Source organism: Battus philenor, unplaced genomic scaffold (assembly GCF_028537555.1).
Source record: "Battus philenor isolate CCGP_79_NKW_IND1 unplaced genomic scaffold, ilBatPhil1.0.hap1 SCAF_18, whole genome shotgun sequence".
Lineage (NCBI taxonomy): Eukaryota > Metazoa > Arthropoda > Insecta > Lepidoptera > Papilionidae > Battus > Battus philenor.
The window spans coordinates 8,736,781-8,745,486 of NW_027181680.1; the positions used below are offsets into that span (position 1 = coordinate 8,736,781).

At 32.0% G+C, this 8,706-nt stretch overlaps 1 non-coding gene across 1 annotated transcript; it reads right to left on the reverse strand.

Annotated features, from left to right (window-relative positions):
* Positions 1-7,577: 7,577 nt before the first annotated feature.
* TRNAV-UAC (transfer RNA valine (anticodon UAC)) lies at positions 7,578-7,650 on the reverse strand. Its single transcript has one exon. It is a non-coding gene; the product is annotated as a tRNA-Val (tRNA).
* Positions 7,651-8,706: the final 1,056 nt, after the last annotated feature.

The window sequence follows — 8,706 nt, forward strand, 5'->3', positions numbered from 1 at the left end:
TCGCTTTAAAATTTGACGTATTATTTTGAATGCGACAACTATTATTGATTGAAAATTCTGTAGAAGCAGATAGTACTTAATGAAATTAGCTTATATAAATATGGTCACACTGACATCGAATCGAAAATAATCTGAAATTTTGACAAGGCAACAAATTGGTCCCCGAGACGCTTATGGGTTTGAAGGTGTAGAATTGTAATAACGTCATCCAAATATAAATTAACAAATCAGTGTTTAGGCGTTTATGTTTGGGGGTACGGCGCGGTGGTATGTTTGTTGGCTTGTGCATTTACAGCGTCTCCGTAATGAAGGCTATAAGGCGGATTCTTTTGGGGATCGATCGTTCTTTATCGCTCTCAAATTGCTTTGAACTTTGAATGTTTGGAGTTCGTTTGGATTAATCCCTCCAAATATATGACCGACAGGCTCGTATATTGTGTATATAATTATTTGTTGTAAAGTGGGGTTAATCGTTCGTCGAGATCTTGATTCGAAATCGATTAGCTTTTTTTTAAATTCTATCGATTTGGTTTGACAAGACATGCTCCAAACCGCAGCCGTGTCAGGCATATGTTCCTGTTTTATTTATACGACTTAAAAGTTTAATTTTTAAAAAAAGGAAATTGAAACTTCGTAAATTGGTCAAATTTCTATAATTTAATAAAAAAATTAAATTGTGTATTTTAGTTTAAATAATGATTTTAATTTAAGATTAACTTTTTTTAAGTATAACACTTTAACGGTGAACAGGACTATCTAAATTTTATTTGATGTATAACTTTAAGATACGATTAAAGAGATGAAATATTATTTTTTATTCAAATTGTAATAACAGTAACAATATTAATGTAATAAACAAGGAAACAACTGTTTATGTATCAAATCTATTAACGTGTGTAGATTAAAAATAATATTTCTCATATCATGATTGCAGTGTTATTAAATTTAGGTAAGTTTTTCGAAGCACTTCAAAATCGCATTGTAACTCTGAATCTCTTGAATACATATCTGTAAGTTTTAAACTGAACTAAAATAAAATAAATAAAGTTAAATAATAAAGTTTTAGTAAAAATCAGTTAAGCTGTTAGCACATTACAATATTGGTTGGACGCGCAAAAATCCAGTTTGAGCGAATATCGTCGTGCACTAGAGCGGCTCTCCCGGTTGACCTCAGGTCGAGCTTTCTACGTCGTCATGCGACGCGTCAACCGGTAATTAATGGGAGACGGGACCCCAAGAAAGCGGGCTCACTGCATCTAACTCCGCGCCAAACCTTCCAACAAACAACCATTTTATTGCATCCCATAACGTACGTACATAGTCGAGTAATAAATGAATTCTGACACAAAAATAGTATTAATCTACAGAAATATCCAGAGTTATTATGCGGTTTTTATGTACTCTCAATTTAATATTAATGTAAAACATGTATTACCGCGGTATTCAAAAGCATCTTTAATTATCGATGTATGTTATTTCTAAATACATAAATATTTTGTGTTTTTATAAATACATTGGTTAAAGGTGTATAAGTTTTTAACGGGTAAATGTACAGCTGATTTATCAGCGAGAAATTCAAAGATTTTACACCTATATCTATTCAACCCTTTATAAAGTTATCATTATGAAGTATGTTACGGGCTGAATAAGACAGGCCAATAAATTCTGGCAGTACAAAGCCCGAAAGGACAGAGTGAAAAAAAAAAATTTATATCGTAATTCGAATTTTGAAAACACTTTTTACGGATTACGTTACTTATTATTTTTTAAAGCGTTGGTTTCTTTTAGTGTGTATTGAAAGTTTGTTATTGATTAATTAATTATTAGCAAATGTTCATGTTCAGAATAGACCTTAAAATTTGTTACACCTTTACATCACCATTACTAATCCCAATCGTCGTCATTTCAGACCATAGACACCCTCTGCAAGGAATAGCAGCTACCTCAAAGATTTCCAAGAGGGGGAAATAACATAATCGCCATGTTTGATATGCGGGTTGGCAATCGCAATGTAGTATTATGGTAGGCAGAGGGCGTTGCTATATGCTATAATTAATATTATACATATATATATATATATATATACATATATATATATATATATATATATATATATATATATATATATATATTATATAGTATTTACTGTTTATTAGCGCATATCACGATATGTGTTCATCATGATGACATCATTTCAGCTGTAAGACATCTGTTGTTGCACATAGATCTTCCTCATAGATTTCCAATACGACGGTTCCAGCAAGCGGCGTATATTCAACGTATTCCGGCGACCTTTACAAAGCTATTTGTTTACCTTGTGCTTGCCGGTCCGGGATCTCACTCCAGAACTTTAAGATCCTTAAGAGCCTTCCGTTCTGCGCGCCATGTGGCCTGCCGACTACCATTTACAATTTGTAAATATATTTTTTATTTTTTTTACAAACAATAAAGAAACATTTTAAAGTGTTGAAATATGCACTTGATAACCTTGTACTTTCATAATGTAGCTTTTGGTAACGTATGCTCAGCTCTGTAAACAAAAATCAAAAATACGTTTTTTATTAAAAGGTTTTTTTAAATTTATAATTACGATAAGTGAATATCTATTCGTTAAGGCAAGTGTCGAGTTTTTTGTTCAAACTCACATATAGCCAGCTTTTAAATCACAGCATCAAAAAATTAATTAAGTATTGCACTTTATTTTCGAAAATTATATCATACAAGGTAATTGGTTATACGTGGAAAAGCTTTTCACGGTCGAATGCTTAGCTTGTTTGACTGCAAAAAGTTTTAAATTTATTTTACGTATAAAGTAGTCTGAAATATGTTACATTAATTTATTTTTTCTATAAAAACGCAACAGGCCACAAGCAACAGGCAATTTCTGCCTGTATAAAGTCAAAATTATTATTTTTAATATTTAGTAATCTGAATTTTGTTAACGTTTTTTTTACTATTACTTATTATATCTAAACACGTTGATTTTTGGATAAGGTGATATTAATGATTGCAAATCAGCTATACATTCACCTGTTCAAAGTTTTTATTCCTGTAACCCTGGATGTATTATTTCAATCATTTGATTAATATGAATAAATTATACAAAATACATTTACATATCATGGTATATTTCAATATTTATGTAGTGAAATTATTTACTCAATTTTAAAATTAGAATGTGCATATGTCAGAAATTTGCGACCATAAAGTTTGTATATTCCAACGTTACATCCACAGAAAAGACACGATAGAAAAATTGAATCATTAGAAGTGTCGAACTAGTATTTTTTTATATTTAAAATTAAGAATGATTTATAGTAATACGAAATCAGATTCAAAATCTATCATATGACAAAGATTAAATTGCAGTTCGTCTAGATTCTTAGCAATGCAAGATGCACGAAAGGTAATTACGTAATAAATAATTCTATTAGTGGTACATCGGTCCGATTTGACATTTAGGCGGAAACAAGATCGGCCATTACGCGGACGCACCTACGTAATTAATTTCATGTTCCCGACTCCGACCTATGACACGATGTCGCTATGTTAACGCATCTTGTTGATATTAGATGATGTTGCTACATTTGCAATCTCGTTATATTAAGAACGGGATAGCCGAGTTATTTATACAGTTATTTAGTTATAAAATAATCTATTCAATACGTTCCATATTATGTTTAATATACATATAGTTTACCTAAAATTATTTATATGGTAAGTGCTTTACGCCAGTGCTTTGGAAAGAGCACCCTTTCGATCTTCAAAGTCGTGATGTTAGAAAAATTAAGATTGCCAAGAAGATGATGGCGATCAAAAAAATAAAAATGAAGTATGTACTCATAAAGTATAGATCTAACGATGAATCCAACTCTGGAAATCTTTCAGAGGTAGAATTTCTTCGGCTCATGATTAGAACAAATATTAGTTTTTACGAACTATACATACGAATCTAATACAAATGTTATAAATATTGCTAATAATTATTGCTTCGAATCACTGCGGAACAGCAAAGTTACAATTGTGACTTATGATCGAAAATAACAGAGGCTTCGATACCTATCTGGTACATTGGTTATAAGACTGCCTCTTGTATCTTTGTATGAATTGTTTCCTCTTTTTAGTAATTATTTGAGGCGTACGAAAAAGTGTAAATAAATAAGTAAACAGGTTATGTTACTTATATTGTAGTGAGAAAGTCGGATTTTTCTAGGTTTAAAAATTAAAGGCATGTAATATAAACCGCCCTCTGTACTGGTTATGCGTGGTATATTACGGCATGTACTTTTTCTCAACGGTTAACATTACAAGTCTAATACAATAACAATTACAAATCCCGAGTATATCACTCGATGGTTCGATTAGTGACAGTGAGCTTGCTAATGAAGGCCAGAATGACGTTTGTGTGTCGTAAGTCATAACTGGCAACAGATAGGTTATAGATTTTCATCTTGAGGTACTGAGGAATATTGGACGATATTATGTTTTATAGTTTCCCGAATGTTGCCCAGCCGAGTTGAATTCGAGTATTGACATCCTACCAGAGTGTAAGTATGAGGATTATTAGGTAAATTGTACTATTTTCTTCTTCACATGATTACTTTGACTATATTTTAATTACAATTCTAATTACCGATTAAACCAATGTGCCCACAAACAACTTTCCAGAGGATGGACAGCAGCATCCTCTGTCTACTACCACATCATCAATCCGTCCGCTGAGAGTGGTGATTATGATGCGTACAGGTCTTTGGGTGAGGCCTATGTCTTGCAGCATGTGTCTATGAAAATATAAAAATTATGTTTAAATTATTAGCTTAATAAAATAAAAATCTTCGAACTAAACTATACTTAATATTTTTGATTTATCATTTTATGTATATTATTATTAGCACTACTTATATACGAAGAAAATGCATATATATATAATTACCACTTATTGAGGATCCTCGCACAGTTTTATATTTTAATTTTGAGTAGTACTTGAGTCCTTACTGTATTCGCTTTTCAACAAAAACTCACGGTATTTTAAGACGGGTATACTGAGCAAAATATTTAGTTTTTCTTGAATTTTACTTGTTTGTCAATTTGTAAAATATGTAAACTAGTTTTTTTAATAGTTTGGTTAATATCACAATTTCTTTTCAGGAAAAAATCCAAAATTCTCTAGGAAAATTTTTATAACACAAGTCACACATCACATCAGCTCTAATTCTTTTAGACGAATTATTTTTGAAGAAAGAAAGGATTTTGAAGAAAGAAAGAAAGGACAAGAATTCAACAGTGTTTGTGAGAATAAAAAAGTGAAAAGAAAAATTATGGAATACATCGGAATATATCGGATCGCTTATAAATAAAATAGATGTCGATAATAAGTTGAGACAATGAATGGATACATATTCGATAAAAAAATCAAAGATATAACAACATTATTCATTATATTATATCTTTTGCACAGCCTTCGCCATTAAAGATATAACTAAATTTACAATAAAACTGGTCTCAGGCGAAGCAAGATATTTGCATGCTAACCTTACACGGTCTCTGTGCGACGGTTTTCACTTTCGTGAGGCATTCTGATGATCAGCGTACACAGCAGGTTTGCTCTGTTAATTAAAATGCCGAAGAGAACACGTCTATTCATTATTCGCTAGTAATACGACCCGAGTACTTTACCACTGACAGCGGTTATGTATGAAGTGGTCTGTGCTTAGTTTAGACGACTTCGAGTGATACTAAATAGGTTTTATACCTATAATTATGAAACTAACATCTTGTACTGAACGCATCCTGCTATATCTTGAAGTGAATATATGGTGGAATATAAAACACCTTTATTATGTTTTCAATGATATTCCGTCATAAAAATAGTTTTTTGATATCAGTGTAGGATAAGTTTAGCCTCATTCTTGAAAGCTAGTTATAATCGTAAAATAAAATAAAATGTAAAAAATTCCTACTATAGTGTTAAAGATTTATAAATGACGATACATAAAAAATGTCATTTGATTTGGTGAGGGCTGTACTCTGGTCAAAGAGCGTACCATCGCGGCGGAAAATTATATACCAGAGGTTAACCATGCTACAATAAAGCATCGGCTATGCCACGTTTTTCACCACTCGACGAATCGTCTCTGAAAGTGGTAAAGCGCCGATTCCCAAGAGCAGGATCACTTACATGAGTATGACTAGACACATTTATGCAAGAGGGCCGCCAGAAAAAAGAAACCTGGGAAAGTATAAAACTTCAACATTGTGAGCTTCAGAAGGAACTAAAACGACGGCACCAGCTATGGAACGGGGAGTGTTTCCCCCAACACCACCCGGAGGACCGAAGCAACAGTGTACCCCACTCACACAGACGCGACACATAACATGCAAATGGCGCACGGGAACTGTCAGAACTAGTAGCGGGAGAAATTTAAATTTTAGAGCCTTGTTACCAACGAAGCTATAACAGCCCCTCAAGGCTAACAGCGACGACATCTAACAGAAACCAGAAAGAGAAAGAGAAGCTTAAAATTTCTCACACTGTATATTTATTTATATTTTTCAACAATATTATTAAAATTTCTTATGCGAAATATATTTTTATTTTAAACATAACTAACCTGTGATATAACGTCCTTAACAAATTATTCTCTAAGAAAGAAAAGATTATAACAGTGTTAAAAATGAATATAAAAATAGCAGCGAAAATATAAGAGATGCTTACGCTCAAGAAGACATTTTGAAAAAAAAATATGATGGATGTTATATAAATATTTTATTGATGATAAATAAATTAAAAATCAAGTTTTATAAATGTAATATGTAATAATAGCATTAAATATACTCTTGACAATAAAACACATATGTTTGAATTGAATGTAATTTTGTAAAGTATATGTAACTGCGATTATGTGCGAAAATTCCGAAAGAGCTACGTAATTATTGATTGTAAAAAGTTCTTGACCTAACTATTTCGCTTTATTTGCCTTAAACTTCAATTATTTATTGTCATGCCATTTATTTTACTGAATATTTGTGAATGTACTGCTCGATAACCTACATATTATATATAAATTAAGATTATAAATACATGCAGTTAAATGAAACCACATTTTTAATTCATTTCCCTTTTTTATACTATTTAGTATTATAATATGCATTAAACATTTTCGGTATGATAATGAAATCAGATTTAATCAGAATTATATTAATTAGGTTTATATTTAATGTGAGTATATAGATATAGAATAAATCACATGAAACATTATACTCGTATTAATAAAAGTTAAAAATATATTAAAGTATTTTAATTCTGCATGCCCACAAACGATCTTGTTAAGGTGCTCGAAAGGGTGCAAGCCGCTTTCAACCGGTTCTATTGGAAATCTATCGTAAAGGCTTATGTCCAACGGTGGACGTCTTCAGCTGAAACAATGATTATGTCCAAACTTGACTAAAAAGCAAGAAAAATTTCCAGTTGTAGCAAATTTCTACTCATACAGCATTAAACGTATCTTAATAATTGAATGTATTCTTTGAAAAATTTCAATACAATATAATCGACTTGCAAAAAGACAAAAAGTTTATGATTCCGGCCAGGATCGAACTGGCGGCCTTCCGCGTGTAAAGCGGATGTGATAACCACTACACCACGGAACCTATTACAGCAATATTATGAAATTATAGATTAACTTTAAATTTATTATTATAAATAAGCATTTTAGCATTATGTATATAAATTCATGATATATATGAATATAAAATGTTTATTTACAACATATAAATACCACAGATTTCAGTTAACAGTTCAGATTACATTATTAAAAATTTCTTTTAGTAGGCACATCAGTGATAGCAAATACTGTTCCTAATAATATTTTAATCTAAAACAAGACAAGACTTATTGTCACTGGGCCGTTCAGTGTATTGGCCGGAAACATGTAAAGTTATAGCAAAGGCCTGTTAACATAAACGGGTAGGCAGTGTATTTTAATCGCATTGGCCACCAACAAGCATTCCTTACGTAACACCACATTCTCGGAGCATGCTCAAATTCTGTGAAAGGCTCGAACGAAAATGCCTTATGTACATAACTGTGTAATAGAATTATTGTTAGCCTAATACATACATAGCCTACAGGGATTTTCTTGGAATATGGATAGAAACCCTTTGCATTAAGAATGCAGTCAATTTAAAAAACAGATGTAAGCATTTAGAAAGTATGCTTACAGTTGGTCACTGTGAACTTAACTTTCTAATTAGGATTTGATCAGTTAGGAGCGAAGCTAGATCGATGGATAACTCAATCGGCCTTTCTTTACCCTAGTTGTCAATTGTAAAATATTTTCCTAAATTACATTTTACATTTTTTGCCATTATTATATGGCAAGCATTTGTTTCATCTGATTATTATATTCTTCGTCTTCCAGAGTTGACGCTTTCTGAATTGCTAGTCAAGTTAGCCAGGCAATAACCACTGATAAAGTCAAAGTTCGGACCTATCGTGTACCTTTGCGTACGAATTGTTAATTTGGATTCAGTGGCAGCCTAGGCCGAAGTCCTTCTTTCCTAAATATTCTAAAATCCCTGCGTCCTCCGAATCTAATAATATTGTATGTGATGTAATGTACTGTTCCTGGGGGAGCACTCGAAGGAAGTAATGTATGCGAGAGTTCTAAGCGTCTTCCGAGCACTGGCTATAAAAACTCGTTGTAT